The sequence below is a fragment of the Danio rerio genome, chromosome 15 (genome assembly GCF_052040795.2).
Source record: "Danio rerio strain M-AB ecotype USA chromosome 15, GRCz13ab, whole genome shotgun sequence".
NCBI classification, from domain to species: domain Eukaryota; kingdom Metazoa; phylum Chordata; class Actinopteri; order Cypriniformes; family Danionidae; genus Danio; species Danio rerio.
In genome coordinates, this window is record NC_141035.1 from 27295881 (window position 1) to 27321772 (window position 25892).

General features: G+C 36.8%; 2 long non-coding RNA genes across 4 annotated transcripts in view; one reads left to right on the plus strand and one right to left on the minus strand.

The window, feature by feature from the left end:
- The window catches only part of LOC110437905 (uncharacterized), a 27947-nt gene extending 16832 nt beyond the window's left edge, over positions 1 to 11115 (minus strand). The window contains exon 1 of one of the 3 annotated variants that reach the window (XR_015509458.1): positions 10713 to 11115. This is a non-coding gene — a long non-coding RNA (uncharacterized LOC110437905). Of the gene's footprint in view, positions 1 to 345; positions 676 to 10712 lie in introns of those variants that run through there. The other 2 variants (XR_015509461.1, XR_015509460.1) reach the window with 2 other exon arrangements.
- Positions 6235 to 7491, plus strand: LOC147840645 (uncharacterized). Its single transcript, XR_015509470.1, has 2 exons — positions 6235 to 6451; positions 7108 to 7491. It is a non-coding gene; the product is annotated as an uncharacterized LOC147840645 (long non-coding RNA).
- Positions 11116 to 25892: the final 14777 nt, after the last annotated feature.

Genomic DNA, 25892 nt, shown 5'->3' on the forward strand with positions numbered 1-25892 from the left:
AGAATAAAAAGAATAAGAATTTAAGAATTAAAAGAGAGATAGGTTGACTTTACTTTTTTTAAAAGTGAGAAAACCCTTTGTAACTGTTGAGTTTCTTTAAAAAAATATTTTTATAATAATGCATATACTTTTTTTTTAATTTAAGGCAACACATTTACTTTTATAAGTAACGTTAATCAGTATTTACAGTGTCAAATCATGGCTTTAATTAATTTAAAATGCTTTGATAGCTAACACTTATTCATAAAGTTCAAAGTTTAAAAGTCAGAATTTTTAAAGATGAAGTGCAATGTTTACCCATGTAATGTTGAAATGTGATGTTGCGTGTAAAAAAAGTTTGTTTACCTCAATATTTTGTGGCAGTGAGTTTGTGTTGGTTGTGGTTTGAGGGCACAGGCTTCACGCTGCATCAGACGCCTCACATTTAATCAGTGGAATAGAATGGCACGGAAAGACTTCTGCGCTTGCAGCCTGCATCAATCTGTCTGTGGTTTCTGCCTTTTAAATTTGAACCCTAGTCCCGCTACTGTCTTTCCATCCTCCTTGCATCCCTACGCTCAGATTTCTCCCCTCAGCCAACATTGCCAAGTCTAGCTGACACTACGACTTGCGTTATTTTTAGAGTGTGAGATAGTTGGTTGAGACACTGTGTCTTCTGACAGCACCTGATGACACCTATGAAGAAAAGCAATACATGTGTAGTAAAGATCAGGATGACATCAGCGGTCGTTTCATCATTTTGGGATGTCCGACTCTAAATAGAGGTTTAACCAAATCCATGCCTGGCCAAGTCTGATTTAAGGGGTTGTTTTGAAGTTTTGCAGAAAGTGGTTCATCGTTGCAGGCGTTGGGATTATGTGGGCATGGTGAGCTGCTCTGGTAATAAAATAGTTGGTATAAATACTACCAAGATATAAACAAGTTTATGGCTGTGTAATTTAGTGTGTTCACAGGCATAAACATTTTAGCATCTGGAAGATGATTTATAACCTTTTGATAACTGTGAGAGCAATTGAGCCATGGGATCCTGGAAAAAAACGGTGTTATGGAAAGGTCAAAGCAGATTCACAGCTAATCCATACACTAAATATATAAACAAAATGAAATAATAATGAATGGCTAATGCTAACTTGCCAAACAACTTGCCCCTTTATGAATCAGTGGTGCCCACAGCGGATTGAACCACCAACTTATCCAGCACATGTTTTACACAACAGATGCCCTTCCATCTGCAACCCATACACCCTCATTCACACACATACACTACAGACAGTTTAGCTTATTAATATTTATTTTTAAAAAATTTGATATGTAATGCATTACTTAGAAATGTAATATTATTACCTAACTCACATTACCGACACTGATCAGCAATGCTGCTGAAAATTCAGCTTAAGATCACAGTAATAAATTAAACATTTTAAAATATTTCCAGATAAAATTGGATTTTTGATCACATAAATGCAGACTTGATGAGGAGAAGAGATCTTTTTTAAAAACATATTTAATGTTAATGTTAATCTTGATGAACACTCACCGGCCACTTTATTAGGTGCACCTATCAAACTGCTGTTAACTGCTGTTTTTTTTATGTACAACCATCTCTGGGGTTTACAGAGAATGGTCCAAAAAACAGAGAATACTCAGTGAGCAACAGTTCTGTGGGCGCAAGTGCCTTGTTGATGCCTACATCATCTCAGACTGGTTTCTTGAACATGACAATGAGTTCACTGTACTCAAATGCCCTCCACAGTCACCAGATCTCAATCCAATAATGCACTTTTGGGATATGAAGGAACGAGAGATTCGCATCATGAATGAGCAGCTGACTGATCTGTAGCAACTGCGTGATGCTATTATGTCAATATAGACCAAAATCTCTGAGGAATGTTTTTAGTACTTTGGTGAATCTATGCCACAAAGGATTAAGGCAGTTCTGAAGGCAAAAAGGGGTTCAACCCGGTACTAGTAAGTGTACCTAATAAAGTGGCCGGTGAGTGTATGTTAAGATTTTTTTGTAATACAGAGATTTCAAAACAAGAACATTACCATTACCACTATATATTTTATATGATATTACATTTTCTAACTTTTTAGAAATATTTATATTAGTGAAAAATATGTACATAGACATAAAGGGCCCTATTATAAACCCGGCGCAATGTGGCGCAAGGGGCAACACAAAACTTGTTTGCCAGTTTCAGCTTGGCGCAAGAGTCGTTTTGAGGCGCTGCGACACGCTCTTAAAATAGCAAATGCATTTGCGCTCATATGTGCGCCCATTGGCGTTCTGGTCTAAAAAGGAAGGCGTTCTGAGGCGCACTGCTGAGGCGTTGCTATTTTGAAAAACTGTAATAGATTTTTCATTAAATCCAAAACAAACCTTGCGCCTCCCTTACACACTGCTTAATAGCCTACACACAAGATGTAGAGCAATACGCAAATATCTTTACATATGAAAAAATTTAAATATTAAGGATAGGCCAAGGCTATATATAGGATATAATAAGAATATATATAGGATATAAATATAAAGGATTAAAATATTACAAAACATATTATTTTCTAGCCTACATAAATATGAAAAACCGTTATTATTGTTCATTTATTCGTTTGCTGGAAATTAGAACTGAATTTAGAAATAGTTTTGGAACAAATATTTGCGCTAAAATTAATTATTTAAAGGCTAATTGATGTCTGTGCATAAAGGTTTCCTCATCCAAGAGCAAAAGTGAAAGTAGATCAATTATCTCTCATTCTTGCGCGGTAGATGCTCTGTTTAACTGTTTTCTGTTAAAAAAAAAAAAAAAAAAAACAACTGTTAACTGTTTGCTTTTGAAATGCTCAGTTTTTCCACTTCCACTTACTTTACATCCTGTAAATAGCAAATGCGGTGCGACGCAGCTGGCTCTTAAAGGGAATGGGAGATGAGACTCTGATTGGTTTATTCTTAAAACACACCCATAACTCGTTAAGAAAATAAACTCAACCCTTTTAGACCATGCGCCACGGCACAATGCGAATTTTCCTGTCATTAAATTAGGAAAAATGCATTCTGACACGCCCTTAAAGCGTTTGCGCCCTGCGTTTTGCGCTTGGACCGTCAAAATAGAGCCCATATAGTATTTCTCAGACAATCGTGCACACACACAAATTCACTTTTATAGTATGTAAGTTTTGCTCTGGAATATGATTATTTAATTAGAATATAAAAAAATATGTATATTTATCTTACATTTATGTTAAATGTAATGTTTTAATAATACTAATAATATGAAGAATTACTATTATTATTTTAAGTTGAAAATGTAACATTGTCCCTAAATATATATATATATATATATCACTATTTTAATAAAACTTTTTTATTCAGCAAAATATTGAACTGAAAAGGCACCGGTTGCATTGAATGACCCCAACTCATCCTTCAAAATGAATTCAAAGGGAGGATGAATTTATATACATTATGACATTTATGTGCGCATATGCATTTGATTATACAGTAAGCCTGTGAGGAGATGCCTTTTTATCTATTATTATCAGTCCAAGAAAAACCTTAGAGACTGAAGAGTCTGAAGGTCTGTGTTTTAATAGGCAGGGAGTTTGTCTGCAAGAGGATCCAACACATCAACACATGGCAGCATGAGAATGACATGAATGAAAATGGCTATGGGACATAAAGGGCTCGGGGGGCTTAAAGCTTAATGATTAGAGTTTACTGTATCGCAGCAACCGTTGCCTTTCTGCTGTGTTTATCGGTTAATGTTGGTAAGCATGCAACTTTTACCTAAAATCGACATCACCTGAGGCTGTTGTTGTGTTTTTGTAAAGCGAAACACAGAGCGAGAACAGAAGGGGTGATTGTTCCACACCGACTCTGGAACAAACCTGCTAAATGAATGCCAACTAAGAAAACAAAACCCGATGAAAGCCCTTAGCTGAAACAAAAACACACCTTTGAAACATTTGAAAGATAAGAGAAAGGCATGTAGCACAGCCTTCTTGCCACCTTGCTAGAAAATTGGGCAGCATATGGCGTTGCACATGTGTTTGTGTACGTGCGCACTCAGTCATGATGTCATGGAGCAGACATACTAAAAAGCTTAGCAATCGTTCAAAGCCTTAGCCCATATATGATTATGTTCTCCAAAGACTTGCCAGGAAATATTGCCAAGTTTTTCCTTTAGTCATTTGCCTGTATAGACGCAGATGAAGCTGTCAGCTAAAATAGAGCTTCAGAAAGAATTTAACGCCACAAACTGAGTGATGGCTATAATATCCACACGACTCGCCTCTCTGTACTTAACATTTGCCATCTTTTTGTCATGTGTTATTTGGTTGGAATCTGCCGCGATAGACTTTTCACTGTTGAGCTGCTACAGTGGAGATACAGTATATATATATATATATATATATATATATATATATATATATATATATGTGTGTGTGTGTGTGTGTGTGTGTGTGTGTGTGTGTGTGTAAAAATGCAACTTAACACAATCACATACTGCAAAACTGTCCTGCGGTAAAATACAGTTCATATTACAGTTAAATACTGTGTAATTTCTATAAATCGTTAACAGTGTAGTCTCTTATAGGATTTTACGACTCTAACTAGACATGACTAGTCTCTCGAAAAGTCTAACACAATACATGTGTGGTTTATTTATCATTTCGAGAGGATCACGTGCTTATGATTGAACACAGCTGGTACTGCATTAGCTCCGTGTATTGCACCAATCAGATGAATACTGACACACTATAGATATTTTATAAATACTATAAAAAAGCTTTCCACTCCAGTCATCTTCGTCTTGAAGAATCCGCCCGTCCACCCCTACTCCTTCCCTTCTCAGATAGGACGGCACAGTGGTTAGCACTGTTGCCTTACAGCAAGAACGCTTCTGGTTTAACCCCTCTCCGGGCTGGTCAGCATCTCTGTGCTCGCGTGGGTTTCCCCCTAGCCTCTGACACCACTGTTCTTTAGTCTCCTTAATTTTTGTTCCAGCAGTTCCCATAACTTTGTGTCAAATAATTCTCCAGAAATACTCAATCAGGTTTAGGTCAGGATTCCGGTCTGGCTTGAGTTTTAGACATTGCAAAGAGGCAGTTTTCTAGAAATCTCTGATAATTAGCTTGTCTTGTAATGGTCAAAAGTGTCATCACTTTGGCCTTCATCTAGAGAAGCTTATGAGGATCACAGTCACATTTAAAGGTCTCTCCACATTGCAATGTAAGTTAAAGCTGGAAAGTTTTAAGAGATACTTTCCAGAGATACTTACTATCCAGAGATACTCAATCAGGTTTGGTTCAGGATTCCGGACTGACTGTTTTATCATTTTATTCTTTTCAGCTTCCAGGAACTGCTTTACCTCTCTAGCTGTGTGACAGGATGCTCATTATCAGACTGGCCATAAAAATGTCTGTCTGACTGAGTGATGAAAGCAGAGAAGAACCTGCATGTCGCAGAAGGAGCTTCTGATAAACAAACTGCTGCTGCAGAAAATATCCTCAAACACGACTCTTCTTCCTCCACTGACTTTTTTTTTTTTTTTTGCATACTTTGAGTCCAGTTTTTTGCCCAGTTTAACATACTAACTACTACAAATATACTATTTCCCACTGGTGAGCAATTTCAGTGTGCACGTAGGCAGATTGCTTAATCAGATTCTCTGCGTTGTCCTTTTCTCTCATGCATTTGCCTTTAGGGAGACTTGAATGAGTTATAGACATTGCAAAGTGTCAGTTTTCTAAAATTCTTAATCAGCTTGTCTTGTAATGGTCAAAAGTGTCATTACTTTGACCTTCATCTGGAGAACCTGCTGTCTGAGGATTTCAGTCACATTAAAAGGTCTCTCAATGTGTGCAATTTAAGTGAAAACTGGAAAGCTTTAAGAGATACTTTACAGAGATACTTAGTATCCAGAGATACTCAATCAGGTTTAGTTCAGGATTCTGGGCTGGCTGTTTTATCATTTCATTGTTTCAGCTTCCAGGAACTGCTTTACCTTTAAGGCGTGTGACAGGTTGCTCATTGTCAAAAAAATGTCTGACTGGTTGATGATAGCAAAGAAGGACCTGTTTGTTGCAGAAGAAGCTTCTAATAAACAACTCCTGCTGCATAAAACATACTCAAACAAGACTTTTCTTCCTCCACTGACTTCGTTTTATACTTTGGGTTCAGTCTTTTCTCTGTTTAACACACTAACTACTACAAACATACTATTTCCAAGCGGTGAGCAATTTCAGTGTACGCTTAGTCAGATTGCTTCATCAGATTTTCTGCACTGTCCTGTTCTCTCATGCATTTGCCTTTAGGGGGACTTGAATGAGTTAGAGACGTTGCAAATACACAGTTTTCTGGAAATCAGCTTGCCTTGTAATGGTCCTTCATCTGGAGAACCTGCTGTCAGAGGATTTGTCACATTAAGAGGTGTCTCCATGTTGTAATGTAAGTGCAATTTGGAAAGTTTGGCTTCCAGTTAAATACATTTTTACAGATGATTAAGGAATTTAAGTATTCGTCACCAATAAAAATTTTGATGAGTTTTTCAAATATATATATATATATTAGTTATTATGATGTTTTTCAAAATAGATTTAAGCTCCATGTTAAATCAAAATTTACAATGTTTATTTTGCTTACATTGTTATTCTTTCTGTTAAAATCCATGGATGTTAATTCACAAAAAAAGTTAGTTTTGGTAATCTTTAATCAAAGATTGACCATTTGCTTCCACATTCAGAGTGGCGATCCTTCTCAGTTAGACAGCTTCAGCCATAGTATTCTTAACCCCGCCCCGGAGAAAACTCCACCTCTTTCTCGATATTACGTTTCAGTTGGAAGTACATTAACATACTGAAATAAAGTCCTAGCAAATTCACACAGACTCATGAAATATGCCAAAAAATGGCTTTAATTTAAGTGTAAAGCAAGCAGTAACTTCAAAATTTCGTACATTTCTAAATTCCATCAAACACATATGAGTCTGTCTGTGAATATAACGAGTTCAAAGGCCGTTTTGTTGGTAAAAACACGTCATACCACGCATTTGATGTTTTTCCTGCTTGTAATCTGACTCCTGCAATGTGGTATGATTTGCGCAGAACTGACTCAAGAAATTGATTCCTTTTGGAAGAGAGAGGACCAGCTGAGGAGTCAGAGGTCAGGATCAGACACCCTCCCCTGCAGCGCTACACGAGAAGGGTCAGCAGGCCAGATTCCCAGCCGTTAAGACAGGCCAAGATGGAATAGCCTTACTAGCCACTGCCCTCGCCTGACCCCTGTCTGTTTGCAAGCCTTCTGAACGTAGAGCCGGGAAGTGAAGTCATCCACACATTTTTATCAGGTCTACCGGGGGCCAGTCATTATCTCTTTACCTTGTCTGTATTTTATGTCACTGTTTATCTTTCTCCCATTAGTCATCCAATGTCTGTGTTTCTCTGTCAACTCAATCAAGTGTGTTTGCATTAAAGCCACAGTCATCAATAGATATGGCGCCTCAGTCACAGAGCCTCTGTGACTTCTGTTTTATTTATAAAGTAGAAGTTCTCTGGAAGACTGGATTCTGATTGGTTGATCGAAGCATTCCATGGTAAAGCAATACATGCAAATTTTTATTTTTGCATAATGACGTCTCAACTTTACAATTGATCATTGTACTGGCAGTCAGTCACCTCTACTGTACTGTAACATCTCAAAGACTCTAACTTCTCCAATAATAATTTAAACTCCAATCAATATTTCATTCCTATTATTTAATTCATCTGTATACATCATAATGCATCTTTATACTATTTTCACATAATTACGATGAATCTTTATTTTATATAAAAGTCATAAGATAATATGTTTCCGCTAAAACCATGTGTCTGATCAGCAACTTGCCATTAATGAGTAAGTGTTAATGAATAAAAGGTTTTGAATGTTGCCATAGTTATTATTATTATTGAATAAGAAATTTTGACCAACACATGAACCCCCCTCCAAAAAATTACTACATTCTCTTTTATGTTTTATCTTTAAATGTAATACTTTCTAGGATGCATCACATTATTATATTTGTGCATATACATTAGTCAGTACCAAAGCCAAATCTGCAGCTAATCTAACAAAATATCTAAAGTAACAGTTCAAAAATGAGTACTCCCGAATTAATATGTCAGGGAAAAACATTAATCAAATTTTAATAAAGAGGAAAAAATCAAAAGAAACAAAGAAAAAGTCAAATGTAGTTGAAAACTTGTAGTTTGTATTTTTACAATATTTTATTTGAATATAAAGGTATTATCTTTCTATTCCTAAAGTTTGTTTGGGGACCACACTCTTATTAAAATGAATATAACTGTTTAATAAAACTGAAATGTTTTTAATTGAACCAAAATATATTATCTATATTCTCTATGAAAGGAATATAAATGTTTATTTTCAAAATAGGCTGCCTGCACTCATATATGCTGTGCACTATTATATACAGTATGTAATGGAACGTGATGTAATGGAACAGTATGTAATGGAAGTGACAATATTCTTTGTAACATACTAAAACTGCTCACATTTTGCCCCTGCATTTTGAAAAAGTTTCACAAACAGATGACAACATTATCAAAACGATTGCTGTTCACATCTAAAAACACTGCAAAGCAGGTTAGTTGGTGATGTAATTTTGCAAAGAAACACTATGTGCCTGTGCACATGCAGTGCTACAGTCCATCCTTGTTTTGCTTGCACTCACACATGCATATAGACTGAACACGTAATATACCATGAATCATGTTTACACAGGATATTTTTCACAAACCTGCACTGTAAAAAACATCTGCCCTCATTTTTTTAAAGTTGAATGCAATTAACTTTATTTGTCATTTTAACTAACATCAGTTGAATTGATATGAAAAATTCAAAACTTAAAGTATTTTTGTGTAATTAAAAATAAATACATTTGAATCCGTATTAACTTAAAGTAGTTCAACCTACATAAAAACATGCTGTAATGACTTTCTGACCATATCATTTTTTACAGTGTGGAGACTTGAATTCGGCATATTGTCACCTTAAATTATAAGGTTATATCTGACATTTTTGTCAAAACCGAGTAATTCTTATTAAATGACCACTTATTCAAATTAAGTGTTTTTTTTGTTTTGTTTTTGTATAAGTCGTTTACATTTTAAGACTTTTTACTTAAAAAGGTTTTATCTACAAAGTCAAACTCTAGCTTGGCCCTATAAAATTATCTTCTGTGAGATAATCAGCATTTTTAATGCACACACAAGGACCAATAAGCTTTTTTGTCATTTCGTGGGAAAAAACAGAAATAAAAACTAAATTAGAGCGATTTAGAAGCATTTTTGATATTGAGATCAAAATATTACATTGTTGAAAAAGAAACTTTTAGAATTACTTTTAGAACTTTTAGAAAGAATTATTTTTATTTGTGTATATAAAGTCAGTGGAACAATTTTCAGTGTTTATTAAACTTTGTTAAACAACTCGTTTGCTCATTGTCTGTTTTCTTTTAAAGTCTTTATATTTGATATTAAGCCTCGACAAGCAAATGCTTAATTTAATTAATGGGGCATATAATTCAATAAATATAATTCTATAAATCATACAAAGCATATAATGCAATTAAAATTACCATATTAATTACATAAAATTAACATCTGCACCGGAAAAAAATATATATTTAGCACAGCCTTGCTTAATTTCAACAAGAGAAAATATTAATCCTAAAACATTAAAAAAGGTTTACAAAGCAAACATTTTACTTTATCATACATCAGTATATTGTTATAACACCAACTTTTATTTTCATTAAATTAATAAGCAAACTGATTGTATTTGTTGAAAAATAATGCTTCAATTAATGATCTGTCAGATAGAACCTTATAATTACAAGCGGAAAATGCCTTTTTAGAATGATAAGATTCTATCTGCATTTACCCTGTTTTTTTACCCCAACTTGCAAATTTAAGCTAATTTTGATCATTTACGTTTAGAGTACAATTAGGGTCTCTGTCATGTTAATGTATGAAAGAGAACTGTTAAAAACAAATTGTTTGCTGTATGGAATGCTGTATGGAAAACTTTAAAGCTCAATATGTCAAAACTATTTAGAACGCAGAGAGAACCTTATAATTCCAAGGTGATGGTATGCCACCAGACATGTTGTTCCACTGGAACGTTATGATATCTTAATTCAAAATTATGAGGTCAATTAAAAAAGAAAAATGTGCAAATATAAACTGTTTAGGTTAAAATTATGATGAATAAAAATGTATTTTATTTTGTTAACAGCCCCACTCTTAAAATATGAAAATGCATCTTTGACATAATGATGGTTACATTTTTTTTTAAACTTTCATAAAATTTGTAGGAAATTTGCATTTTCTTAAATCCAGTAAATTTGTGATTTTGCTGTATTTTGTCCAGTTTAGCAACAAAAAAAAAGTCAAAACAGAACTTGATTTGTATGTATTTAGCTATATGATTAGCTTTATCAAAACAAAGAATTTCCAACACAAAAGATATTATTTGGTGCAAATGGGATTTGTTCTTTAAAGTTCATAAATCTTTGTGATTGAAAAACATGCTTAATTTCTTTTTCTTTGTTCCACAGAGCCAAAATGTCTCTATAGAAAAACATACATACACTCACAGACACACAGAAGGATAAATCTGCAAGCCCAGAGGCAAGTCCAGTTATTACCTCTCTGCTCCATATTTAAGTCTCCCATTCTCCATTGTGTGATTTGTATGCAGCAATGACTAGCTTTATTGAGCCTCCTACTGCGTCCCCCCGGGGTCAGAGGTAAAACCCGTCCAGCACGGTCGCCCCGCGGATGTAGGGAGTGGACTCAGAAATAATTGTCCAGGACAGAATGTCTCCGAGCGCTGTGTGGGAGAGCTCTGCTGATCCTCATCCTGCTGCTCATCATTCATTCTCATTCATACACAGATTATTCTTACAGAGAAAGGAAAGACTCCATCTTTCAACGGCACAAGGTAGGAGTCCGCATTCGACTGATCCAGGATCAGGGACACCTACCAACAGCTCAATTTATCTCTGACCGGTGTGAGAAGCCAACTTCTGCTGACACGCTTTCTTGTCTGTGTTGGGCCGCCTGTATTATGTCTAATCTCCTGTACTTGTGCAGTGTGCCAGACCCGTCCATCGGGCTTATCATGAGCAGTGACAGACACCCAGCAGTCGCCCAGCACATGTTCTGACCTCTGCAACCTCCTCTTCCCAACAGTACACTAAATCACCAACATGTACCTTTTTGTCCAATGATAATGAAAGTCAATGAGGTCTAATACAAAACTGCACCCAATTGACTTTCTTTGAATGTTTCATTGAGACATTCTTAAAGGGATAGTTCAGGAAAACCGCCTCATCATTCACTCTCCCTCATATGTATGTTTTTTAAATGTTCTGTTGCACACAAAAGAGGACATTTTGAAGAAGGCTGGTTGTTGGCACGCTTCAGCTTCAAAATCAAATGTCAAAGAGTACCAGCTACCAGCATTTTTCAAAATATCTTCTTTTGTATTCACCAGAAGAAAGAAATATGAAGGTGAGTAAATAGCGGCAAAATATTTTTTTGAATGAACTAACACTACAAGTATGACCTGTTGTGTTTAACAGAAGACATTCAGTCAAGTTTGTTCCATAGAGGACCTCCAGATAAGTAAATGATCACAGAATATTTGTTATAGGGTGAACTGTCACTTTAAATTCTGTTTGGTGCTCCTGATTTATGACCCAACAGAAAACCTTTTCCAGGCTCATTCTGCGTCTTCTGCTAACTGTCTGTCAGTTCCTTCACCATCTTTGTGGCAACCAAATGCTGTTAATTAAAAGCACATGCAACTCAAGTAAAATCACAAAAAAAATGCACTCTAAAGTGAACTGCAATTCATTTTCATCTAAAGTCTTTAGTCTTTTCAAATATATACATTCTGGATCCACTTTATTGAGTAGATCTTGCTAGTACTTTAGGTTTGCCCTATTTATACATCAGTGTTGGAAACATTACTCTGGGCATATTGATTTGCATCATTCAGTTACTAATGCTGCGTCTTAATGCTCATACTACGCCCTTAAAAGTATTTACTTTATTTGTGAAGAAAAAATATTCATTTTTGAGTGTTTAACAGAAGAGTATGCAAGCTCTGGGACATACCACTTTCTCATTAACAGATCGTTATGTTGCTTAGTTATGCACCAGTTATTATTCACACATCATCCACATTTGTTTCATATTTAATTTCCTACCTTATTGGAGAAGCAGCAGTAGGTTAATCTCCCATTCTTTTATAAAGAGAAATCTCCTCAGGTGTTTGGATAATTCTGCATTCAGACGTTAATGTTCAAACATGTCTAAATTCAGTTTTGTTGTTGCAGATGAAATATAACACAGAAAACGTTTAAATGTTTATTTCAGTGGGCTAGATATTATTTAACAGTTATACAAACATCTTTACCGAAGCCTCTCTACTTGATGGTCGGTCTCGTGTGTCCGCCATGTTTGTAGTTTATTTTTTCACCTGCGTTTGTAGTTCGAATCATTGTGGGTTATATTAGCGGTTAGAGTGTGAAAGGTTCTCCAATCTCCACTTAAAGTATTTGGTTAAAGTTAAAGTTCTGGAAATAATAAACCATCCGTGATCGTTTGGCATACTCTTTTCAACATATACGATTTGGGACATACTAATTCTATTTTCAAATACTACTTAGGACAGGGGGCGACGCAGTGGCGCAGTAAGTAGTGCTGTCTCCTCACAGCAAGAAGGGTCAGTTAGAGCCTCGGCTGGGTCAGTTGGCGTTTCTGTGTTTGCATGTGAGTTTGCATGTTCTCCCTGCATTCGCGTGGGTTTCCTCCGGGTGCTCCTGTTTCCCCCACAGTCCAAAGACATGTGGTACAGGTGAATTGGGTAGGCTAAATTGTCTGTACTGTTTGAGTGTGAATGAGTGAGTATGGATGTTTCCCAGAGATGGGTTGCAGCTGGAAAGGGCACCCGCTGCTAAAAACATATGCTGGATAAATTGGCCGTTTATTCCGCGGTGGTGACCCCAGATTAATAGAGGGACTAAGCCAAAAAGAAAATGAATGAATGAATTTAGAACGGATAGTATGTGAATTGGGATGCACCGTATTTGTTATTCTATTAGAATCTTCTTCAAGAAACTACTTTGAGATTATTTGAGCTTTGTTAGGTGGTACATTATCCTGCTAAAATATTAAAATAGGAGAGGGGTCTGGATGCAGACCTGGTGCAGTGCAATCTGTGCTGCATCCAATGCTTTTTAAAACGCTCACCTAGCCCCATCCCTAACCCTATCCATCACAGTGACGACACTCACTCCATTGAGTGCATTGTGTCTGACATTCTAACTTATTCTCTTTAGATTATAAGTAGACTGTTAGGTTGGGGGTGAGGTAGTGGTGCAGTAGGCTGTCAGCCTCACAGCAAGAAGGTCGCTGGGTCGTGGGTTCGAACCTCGGTTTAGTTGGCGTTTCTGTGTGAAGTTTGCATGTTCTCCCTGCCTTCGTGTGGGTTTCCTCTGGGTGCACAATCCAAAGACATGTGGTACAGGTGAACTGGGTAGGCTAAATTGTCCATAGTGTATGAGTGTGTGTGTGGATGTTTCCCAGAGATGGGTTGTGGCTGGAAGGGCATCCGCTGTGTAAAAACTTGCTGGATAAGTTGGCGGTTCATTCCGCTGTGGCGACCCCGGATTAATAAAGGGACTAAGCCGACAAGAAAATGAATGAATGTTAGGTTAGGGTTAGGGTTAGTGTAAGTTGACATGTACTTGCAAAGTTTTTAATAGTCAGTTAAATGTCTGTTGAAGGAGCAGAATCGGCAGATATTAAGCAGACAGTCTACTAATACTCAAATGAGAAGTAATTGGTATGTAGTTAGTTGCAATGCAACTTTTAGTCAACAAAATGTGCAATAATGACCATCAAAATAAAGTGTTAGCGAGATGTATAGAGTTGGAAGCCCTCAGGTTAACATCAACAGAAAAAAAAACAATTGTGGAACCAGGTGAAAGCAAATGGTCAGACTTTGATTGAAAAACTAGAAGTTACAGAGACTTATTTTAGTATGTTGATGTACTTCCTGAAAGTTATATGGAGTAGGGTTGGGGCTTTCTTTTGCACATCATTTGCACATAAGAATACTGTGGCTGATGCCATCAAACAAACGTCAACAAAGAAGGACCACAACTCCAAACTCGGAAGCAAATGGTCAGACTTTGATTAAAGATTATCAAAACAAACTTTTTTATTCAGTGAATCAACTTGCACAGATTTATTGTTCACTTAAAGACCAATAATGTACACCAGCAAAATAAACAAGATGTATTGCAAGAGATGAAAGGCTCCCAAGTGGTCAGTTATCCTATATGTTGCAGAGCAAAACTTTATTAGAACATAAAAAACAGCTAAAATATAATACCCAAGTACTGCATACAAAGTGTGCAGTACAAATTTATTAGGCTGTCAGTTTAATTTACAGTGCAGTATGTTTTTGCTTTTCTTTCACCAGTATGTTCATATTGCGTGTGTCTTGTCATAATATTTCATTGTATTTTCACCAGGTTGCATCGCAGCTTATAATCTACAAAACTCTTGCCGGAGGCTGATTCAGTTACGGCAGTGTGAGTGCGCGGCTACAGTACAGGCAGGTGTATGAGCGATTACATGCGTTTGGCACTGATCCCTCGCAGGTGAGCACATGCACGTATGCCACGTCAAAACCTGTTATTGCACGAGTCAGTAACACTCTCGCTCTGAGCTCACTGTGTGTTTGCGCTCAGTCAAAGGCCGATTTGTGTGCAAAGACTTCATGCTAATAATATGTTGTAGCTCACTCTCAATGTTCAGTCCAAAGTCTCTTTGTGCTCAGACAATTAGGAATGTTACACATACTCAATCTCACACACAGACACCTAGTTTAATTCACCTGGAGGGGCCTCTGCGCTTCAGCCTGTAAAGGGCCTCTCAACCGTCATGCTGAATAGCTCACACTAAACCAAAGATTTTACAGGGGCCTGAATTCTCGTGCTCTTACACAAGGCTTTGTTTGAGTGTTAACCCAGCACTGCTGCAGCAATAAGCAGTACTGGAAAATGTGTAGTTCATTGGTGTAATCATAATTTTTGTTATTACACAATATATTAAATATGCAATGTTAAAAGATTGAATATAAAGTTTATATTTTTAGAATGTTTAACATGTTTTAAGGATAGAATATACATCTTATTATTATTTTGCGTGGTGTAAATTCAAAAATACCTAGCCTGATCTATATAGAGATTGAAATAATTGATTTTTATTACTGAAACGTAATTATAAAATATGATTGATTTAATTAAATACAATAAATGAATAGAAAATAAAATTTAATTTCAAACTTGTATTAAAATAAATACGTAAAATTAGATTAAACTAAACGTTCACACTTCATTTTAAGGCACAGCTTTGGGTGCTAATAAACCATTAATTTTGACTTTTGCCTCAAAGAACTCTTAATTTGCTGTATATTAAAAATGATGAAGGTAGTAGTTCGGTTTAGGTATTGTGTATGATTAGGGATGTAGATCATGTAGACAATGTACTTTATTAGTACAAATAAACACTTGATATCTAAATAATAGGCAGGTAATAAGACACTAGTTAGTAGTGAGAATTGGTACTTTTGGTACCAAATTGGTACACTTTTAGAAATAAAGCCACAAATAAAAGGTCACTGGTGTGGTACATTTTTAAAAGGTACATTTTGGTACATTTAAAGGCCACATTTGCAACTTCAAGGTACATATTAGTGCCTAAAAAGTACAAAAGTGTACCTTGTGGTACCATTATGTATCGGGGGGACTTTTTAAATACAAAAGTGTACCTTTTAGGTACAAAAGTCACCTCTATTTCTGAGAGGTTACTAAAGTTAAGTTACCAAAACAAATTTGAATACAATAAATAATCTAAAACGTATTAAAATGTATTAATAAGCATGTGTGTGAGTAAATAAATATATGAGCAATATCACACGAGCAGCAGTGTGATATGGCTCTACAGTATATCGACTAAAAACTAAGGGTCGACTAAATACTAAATAGTATATCGACTAAAGACTAAGGGTCTAAAAACCCTTTTGTAAGAGGAACTACTCTTCTGCCATTTATTCACATCATTCACCTCACTTTAGAACTAGAATTTGATTGATTCTCTAGTGTTATGTTCAAAGTGATGACAAAACAGGTGATTTTGCTCATATTTTAAGATTATAAGGCTGAACAGCATGAAATGCCATCAATCTAGAGACATTTCTAGAAACCCTATGTCAATTTTCTAAAATAATTTTCTGATTTTATTTCTGACTTACTAGTCAAAACTGATAAAATGCTAATTGTAGGTGACTTTAACATCCACATAGATGACGCTAACGATACATTAGGGCTCCCGTTTATGGATTTAGTACACTCACTTGGGATAAAGCAAAACGTTGTGGGTCCAACCCACCGCTTAAAGCATACATTAGATCTAATTCTGTCTTATGGAATCGAGGTTATTGACGTAGACATTATACCACAAAGTGATGATATTACAGATCACTACCTCTTACTATATAAGCTGTGTTTACCTGAAATCAGCAAACCCGCTCCAATACTCCGCCCTAGTAGAACTATTGTTCCGTCAACCAAAGATAAATTTATAAATAACTTACCTGATCTTTCTCTATTTCGTAATGCACCCGCAAACTCAAATGATCTTGATGTAGGAACCAGCAGTATGGATGCCATCTTTACTAGCACACTAAATACTGTGGCACCCATCAAATTAAAAAAAGGCTAGAGAGATTGAAACTACACCATGGTATAATAGTCATACTCGTGCGCTCAAAACAGCAACCCGCGCCCTGGAACGTAAATGGAAAAAAATAATTTAGAGGTCTTTAGAATTGCGTACAAAGACAGTATGTCCAGCTATAGGAGGGCTCTAAAGTCCGCCAGGACCGAGCACCTGCGCAAACTGATAGAAAATAATCATAACAATCCTAGATTTTTATTTAACACCATCTCTAAATTAGCAAATAATCGGTCATCCTTGGAACAAACTGTTCCACCGCAAATTAGTAGTGATGACTTCATGATTTTTTTCAGTGATAAAATAGAAGGCTTTAGACAGAAAATAGGAGATGCTAAACTTTCTGCACCGGCTTATACTCCAAATCCTGTATGTATTTCATTAAATCATAATAATAACCTACACTGCTTTAAAATCATAGAACAGGAAGAGCTAGATAAAATTATAAGTAGCTCTAAACCAGCTACGTGTATGCTGGACTCAATTCCAACAAAATTACTGAAAGAGCTGCTACCTGCTATAGGAGAACCTTTTCTTAACATTATCAACTCTTCTTTATCTTTAGGCCACGTTCCAAACTCTTACAAGCTAGCTGTTATTAAGCCTATTATTAAGAAACCGCAACTAGACCCCAACAACTTAGCTAACTATAGGCCTATTTCAAATCTTCCAATTATGTCTAAAATACTAGAAAAAGTTGTTTCTACTCAATTATGCTCTTTTCTGCAGACGAACAATGTTTTTGACGTGTTTCAGTCAGGTTTCAGGGCTCATCACAGTACAGAAACCGCATTAGTAAAAATAACCAATGATTTACTCTTAGCTGCTGACCGAGGGTGCGTCTCGCTATTAGTTTTACTCGATCTTAGTGCGGCATTTGACACCATTGACCACAATATCCTCATAAATCAGTCTACAGGTGTCCAGGGACAGGCTCTACAATGGTTTAAGTCATACTTAACTGACCGTTACCAGTTTGTGAATATTAATGGACAACCTTCACAAGTCAGCTCAGTAAAGTATGGGGTGCCTCAAGGATCAGTTTTAGGCCCTTTACAGTTTACAATTTACATGCTACCTCTGGGAGACATTATTAGAAGACATGGGATCAGCTTTCACTGCTATGCAGATGATACTCAATTATATATTTCAACTAAACCTGATGAGACGTCTCAACTGTCTAAACTAACTGAGTGTATCAAAGACATTAAAGACTGGATGACCAACAATTTTCTTCTCTTAAACTCAGACAAAACAGAATTATTACTTATTGGGCCTAAATCTTGTACACAGCAGATCTCGCAACTCAATCTACAATTAGAGGAATACAAAGTTAGCGTTAGCTCTACTATAAAAGATCTGGGTGTCATATTAGACAGCAATCTAACTTTTGAAAACCATATATCCCATGTCACAAAAACTGCCTTCTTTCATCTGAGAAATATCGCTAAATTACGAAATATGCTATCCATCTCAGATGCAGAAAAGCTAGTCCATGCTTTTATGACTTCGAGGCTGGATTACTGTAATGCTCTATTTGCTGGCTGCCCAGCATCCTCTATTAACAAACTTCAATTAGTACAAAATGCAGCAGCCAGAGTTCTGACCAGGTCTAGAAAATATGATCATATAACCCCAATTTTATCCTCCTTACACTGGCTGCCTGTTAAGTTTCGTATTGAATTTAAAATATTACTTCTCACCTATAAAGCTCTAAATAATCTAGCTCCTGTTTATCTAACCAACCTTCTGTCTCGCTACAATCCAACTCACTCTTTATGATCTCAAAATTCAGGGCTTCTGGTAGTACCTAGAATAGCAAAATCGAGTAAAGGAGGTCGAGCCTTCTCTTTCATGGCTCCTACACTCTGGAATAGCCTTCCTGATAAAGTCCGAGGCTCAGACACACTCTCCCAGTTCAAAACTAGATTAAAGACCTATCTGTTTAGTAAAGCATACACTCAATGCATCACCTAGCGGGTTCCACACTGGCTTCTGCATCTTGCTTATATACACTATGAACAGCAGCTACGCTAATTATTTTCTTTATTCTCTATTTTCACCTGGGGATACTCATCCCGAGGTCCTCAGATTATGCGGAGTCACTGATTGGATCCAAGACCAGCGACGAGATGATCCCAAGGTTTCCATATCCGGGACCAGGCCATATCCTGAGCTGCTGCTGCGCTGATGGTCTTGGGGAGTGGAGAACATGTGTCTGATTCCAGCGACGCTCCAGGGACAGACGAGTCTTCGCTGAGGCCATCTTTCAGCCTCCACCGTGGTGACTGAAGCTCTGCACAAGACTTTTGGCCAGCGGAGAAATTAAAATGGTCGTGCCCAACTGAGTCTGGTTCTCTCAAGGTTTTTTCCTTCACTCCCATCAGGTGAAGTTTTTTTTCCCTCTCCGCTGTCGCCACTGGCTCGCATGGTTCAGGATTGGTAGAGCTACGCATCGATGAATTTGCTCTTCAGTGTTTGAACTCTCAGTAATGATTAAATCACACTGAACTGAGCTAAACTGAAATGAACTGAACTTAAACACTAAAAACTGAACCACACTGGTCCAGTTACTATGACCATTTATGTGAAGCTGCTTTGACACAATCTACATTGTAAAAGCGCTATACAAATAAAGCTGAAATTGAATTGAATTTCCCAGTATTTCTCTGTTGCAATTGGGATATCACAATAATTAACCCTGAAAAAGCCAAAGCAACGCAATCACTACCAGATTACTGTTGTGTTTGCGATAAGGAAAAACCGTAAACTCATGCAAGCATTTCTTCTGTCTTTCTTTTAACTGAACTTGTCTGCAGTAACAAAAAAAAAGAGACTCATTAGAAACAAATAGATGGCCAACCTTAGTTTGATAATACGCCAATCTTTTCTCCTCTAAGGTAATATTATTCGTCCTCTGTCGCCATCTTGTGGATGGCCAATGTCAACCATCTGCTCTTCTCAATGACGACTGGCTCTGTCAACGTGCTGTATCTCAGAAATTACAAATATTTAAAATAGGCACTATCATTTTAAACAAACTGCAAAGTTGCAATCTTAATAGCAACATTCTTGGCTAAAAAAAGCCTCAAAAGTACATTATGTTGTCCAACAGCTGCAATATTTGTCAAACTGTAGTACGTTTTTTGATCTGCTGTCACTCTATGTGGGTGGAGTAATACAGAAGGGTGAGGAGGTTTTAGGAAGTGTTGTTATTGCAGAATATTGCACGGCTATCAGCCAATCAGATTCGAGAACCAGACAGAACTGTTGTATATAACTTAATGTGATACCATACTGAGTAGAAAAAGCAATAAAAATGTGGCTTAAAATACTGTAAATAGAATGTTTTCCAAATGTATGATAATTTTTACAGTATAAATTGGGTTTTTATAGAAGAAAAATATGTATTACTTTCACATTTTAGAATTGGGTTCCTCAGGAGGATAATTGCACCCGGGGTCAGTGGCATAAAGAAGATTGAAAAGGCATGTATTTTGGAAGCGTAACATGAAGTATGAGCCGTACAGCGTTGTGCAAACATATACGCATCAGTAACAAACCATCCATGTATTTTCATTTGATGTTTTGACAAACTCATTTTTCACTTGTAGACCGCTTTCGTACACTCTGACATCAGCCACTAATAGAAAAAATATGTTTTCCTTCCCTCGAGTGAGAAACCAAAATGCATTCTCTGCACAACTCATGAACCTCTCATCAGAAACACGGTCAAATAAGCCCATCATTACGCTGTCCAAACTCAGTGTCCCAGCTCATCCGTCTCGGCATGATGACACTAATACCAATGATGATTTTCCAAGAGCGCTGCTGTGTATTTTTTTGGCGTCTATTATAAACTAAGCTTCTAACGGTTAAAGCGAGATCATGATGTCATGCAGTATGTTGGGCTGCTGCAGGGCAAAGGAGTCTGGGAGGTTTTTGGAGTTTCGGTAGAGCAGAGCAGATTGCAGAAACAATGGATGGATATGACAGAAAATGTGTTTTGGCTCGAGTCACCGCAATTACATCACTCCTGCTTCCTAGAAAATCTATCATTGCTAAAGTATTATTCTTGGCAAGGGCTGCAGACTGATAGTTCCTGCTTCTCAGGAAGAGGCTGCTGCTTTGTGGATACGTTAATGCAAGTGCATACGTTAATGCACTTGTTTTTGTTTGCTTTTACATATTATGTTGAAAATGTACTTTATTAGAACTAATAAACATCCACTCCTTGACTACATTTTTGGTGCAGTATCGGTACTTTTACTCTACTACTTTCCTTCAACCTGCAGTTACTACTTTATTTTTCCTATCTATGGGGATTAGACGCCTTATACTAAACTACCTAAAGCAAACTCTTTGGAAGCATTAAAATGTCCAAGAAAATGTCCAAAATCTTTACACGCAATGACCGAGAGACGAGAGAAGATGACGGACGTTTTCTGTATAAATGCACTACAGAATGTTACGTTTACACGCACAGACACGCACAAATTAAATGTAAACACATCACCCGTTCCCAGCGTAAAGCTCACTAGTCTTGAGCACTTTTAAATGGGCTACTTTTTACTCATACCTAAAGTAATATTTACAACAGATACTTTTTCTCAACTTGCACTATATTTTTGGCCAAGTAATGGTACTTTTACTTAAGTATGATTTTTCATAACTCTTTCCACCACTGCTTATACGTTGTATTATTTCAATCTACTAAAATTTCAATAAAAGTCACTTTGAATTTTCTATGTGAAAAGTCGACAAAGGTCAGATAATGCAATTCACAAGTATAAATAAATAAAAAAAAACTTGTTAAACACAAAATATGAATATATATATATATATATATATATATATATATATATATATATATATATATATATATATATATATATATATATATATAAAAATTATTATCAGTGTTAATTAAAAAAAAACCTATAATAGATTTTGTTCTTGATTTATGTATTCATTCATTCGTTCATTTACTTTTTTCCTGTGTGATTTCATTATTCTGAATGTACCTGATTGTTGTTAATTTGAAAATTTATTGTTTTTTACATTATTTCTTTTTTATTTTATTAAAATCTATATATTAATTTTTTTTTTAAGTTTAAATGCACCTCAGATTTCATTCATTCATTTTTTTTTCAGCTTAGTCCCTTTATTTATCTGGGGTCGCCACAGCGGAATGAACCGCCAACTTATCCAGCATATGTTTTATGCAATGCCCTTCACCGGGAAACATCCATACATTCTCATTCATACACATACAATACGGACAATTTAGTTTACCCAATTTAACTATAGACTATTTCAGTGTGGTGATGTCTTTAACCCATTAAAATTTCCTGTCTGTTGTCAAACTATTTCATAACTGTAACAAGAGGCAATTCAATGATAGCTTTAAATTAAAACAGCCGCCATGGGATTATTTATCAATATTTGGACTTTTTTGGATTCTCAAAAGCTATGGAAATTGAAAATGCAAAACAGGAAACACATTAGAACCATTGTTATTGTTTACATCCCTAAAAATGGTCTTTACGGCATGTCTTTGGACTGTGGGGGAAACTGGAGCACCCTGAGGAAACACACACGAGGGCAGGGAGAACATACAAACTCCACACAGTAAAGCCAACTGAACCAGCAGAGGCTCGAACCAGCGACCTTCTTTCTGTGAGGAAATCGGGCTACCCACTGCACCACCTTGAAACTTTTATAGTTTATCTTAAAATCCTAAATATTTAACTTTCATTTCCATGTTGAAATGAATTGAATCCCAAATTTCCAAAGTGACCTCAAACATTTAAACGCCGCTGTAAAATCTTGTGTTTTTTCACAATCCTTAATGTAATTTAAATGATCCACTTTCTAGCAAGCTTTCATCAAACCCTATCATTTCTCCATTGTTCTGTTTAAACATTGGGCAATCGGCACACTAATTAACACCACATTGACAAACAATCTGTTTCATTTGGAAGGAAACAGCGGTTACGAGACATCGGGGAAATAAATATTAACAAACCTCAACCTAAATCCAAACGCGATATTGAGTCATGGCTCTGCGGTTATAATTACACCCCACTTGCTGTTGCAATAGTTTCTTGTGAATAATTTAAAAACAAAGCCCACTTTAGACAAGGCCCATTTCACGGATGAGATAGAATTGGGATCACTTTCTCCGCAGAAAAGACATCAGTAAACCACAAGATCTGTTTCTACATTAGATTAAGTACGCCGTTGATCGAAGGGTTTAAGTAAACTACTCTGAATCGGGATAATTGTGTTGTGGTGGGCTTTGATGTGGTGTGGATGTGATCCCTAAGTCCTCTCAGACATGCTTATGAGTGTATGTATTTGTACGTATGTGTGGTTTGATTGATAAAAGATGCTGTTTATATTTGTGTGTGCAGCAGTGAAGTTCAACGCAGTCATGGTTGTTCTGAGAAAAGGGGGCTGTAATTATCCGGAGCCAGTCATCTCAGGAGGTCGGCTGAGGTTTGGGGAATGTGACCCCCTCCTCCACACCTCTCTTCACCCTTCAGTCCTCCATCGTCAGCTGGAAAATCACAATGCCACACCAGAATGGGCAGGACATGCTGCTGCGAAGAATCCATCCCGGTGATGTGTGTATGCAGAAGTGCAAAATGTGTACTGTAAAAAGTAGAACCGTTGGATCAACTTAAAACAATTGCTTCAACTCAGTACACTTTATAGATTATGCCATATTGATTACTAGATATTTATTGCAATAACAGGCAATTACAATGAAAATGCAGTAGAATAAGTATAATACAGTCCAAAGACATGTGTGGAAAGCTAAATTGTCCTTAGTGTGTATGTTCTGGTCCTCCAAATTGGGGGTTGAGTGTTGGGCTAACAACCCACCTCATAAAAACTAGATGTTACGAAACACCAATATGGTGTGGCTAAATATCAACTTCAATATAAACTGCCCAGGGAGTAAGTAAGTATTACAGGGGTATGGCTAAGAGAAAGATAGTGAAAAAGAAAATAAGACAATAAAATAAAAAGGAGAGAGAGGGCACATGAAAAAATAACAAATTAATGCAGAATTTTAAATAAAGCACATGTTTTTAGAAGTTTTAATTGCTTTCTTGTTATGAGACTCTGAAATGGTATTCAAGAACAGATCCAGTTCTCGTTTGATTTTTGGATATTGATTAGTCAAAAAGCCAGTTGGCATTTCTGTGTGGAGTTTGCATGATCTCCTCGTGTTTGCGTGGGTTTGCTCCGGGTGCTTCGGTTTCCCTCACAAGTCCAAAGACATGCTATATAATTGAATTGAGTAAGCTAAATGAGAAAGTTGGCGGTTCATTCTGCTGTGGCGTCCCATGATTAATAAAGGGACTAAGCCAAAAAGAAAACGAATGAATAAATGAATGAATAAATGAATGATTTGTCACAAATACTCATATGCTACAATTTCCACTTCAACTTAATTTATTACAGTTTTCTGTGACTCATTAAAAATATATTACTTTAACAAGTTTTCTGAAATACGTTAAACTTAAAAAATTACTTGTTTTAGGTGTAACTACATTTAATTCCTCACCTATGTTTAAGTAATTTTTAAAGTTGACTCAATAGTTCACATTGTACAGTGTTCTTAACAATATTATTCATGTAAAGCATCACGGTTGTGCAGTGGGTAGCACGATCACCTTACAGCAAGAAGGTTGCCAGTTTGACCCCCAGCTGGATCAGTTGGTATTTTTGTTTGCATGTTCTCTCTGTGTTCACATGGGTTTCTTTTCGGTGCTCCGGTTTCCCCCACAGTCCAAAGACATATGCTATAGGTGAATTGGGTATCGGCTAAATTGACCGTTGTGAATGAGTGTGAATGCAAGAGTGTATGGGTGTCATTTATTTTATTTTCGGCTTAGTCCCTTTATTAATTCGGGGTTGCCACAGCGGAATAAACCGCCAACTTATCCAGCACATGTTTTACGCAGCAGATGACCTTCCAGCCACAACCCATCTCTGGGAAACATCCATACACATTCACACTTATACACTACGGACAATCCAGCCTACCCAATTCACCTGTACCACATGTCTTTGAACTGTGGGGAAAACCGGAGCACCCGGAGGAAACCCACGCGAACGCAGGGAGAACATGCAAACTCCACATAGAGATTCCAACCGACCCACCCGAGGCTCGAACCAGCGACCTTCTTGCTTTGAGGCGACAGTACTACCTACAGCGCCACTGCAAAAGGTATGCAGTGAAGTATAAATCTCCGAAATACTAACAGTGTGTACATATGTGTGTGTATGTATGCCAGTAGTTTGTTGAGAGCATGAATTGAGTCTCTTCTGGTTCAGATATGCAGGATAATCACATTTCAACCATAACCCTGTATGACAATGCCAAGAATATTGCAAAAATAACTTTAAATCAGTTTTATTGTTCTCTCGTCTGCTCCCTCTCTTTCACTTGGCACCATGTGCACCTAATTAAATTAACTTTGAAGTGCCGATGACATCATCATTTGGCTGCCATTCTTTTGGACGTGTTTGGACTTCTGGGTCCCCATGGAAACTCTGATGTAATGGCCATGCAGACTTGTTTTCAGCTGACACGTGCTGAAATAGATGGGCTTTTGTTTTTTTTTTGAAGGAGAGCTGGGTTTGTCAACAGCTATCTTGCAGATGAAGGCCAGACGGGGCACTGGTTCACTCAAACCGGGGATCTTGCGGACGGACGATTTGATGTTTCTCGATGTTTCTAACATTTTCATTGGTATGTCTGAATGTGGTTAAGGATCCATGTGCTTCGCAGCTTTTGTGGTTCGACCGGTGTAAGTTAAAGTTTCGTGACGTAGAGTTCAAGAATTGTGGTTAACTTGGCTGCCCTCCTTTTAGGTTTACTACATGCTTCCCACCATGCCTCATTCTCGTCAATAAAGACAGGCTGGTTATCTAGGAGAAGACACCACTGATCTGGTGATGAAAGATCAAAATAGTTAAAGCTGTTAATAACG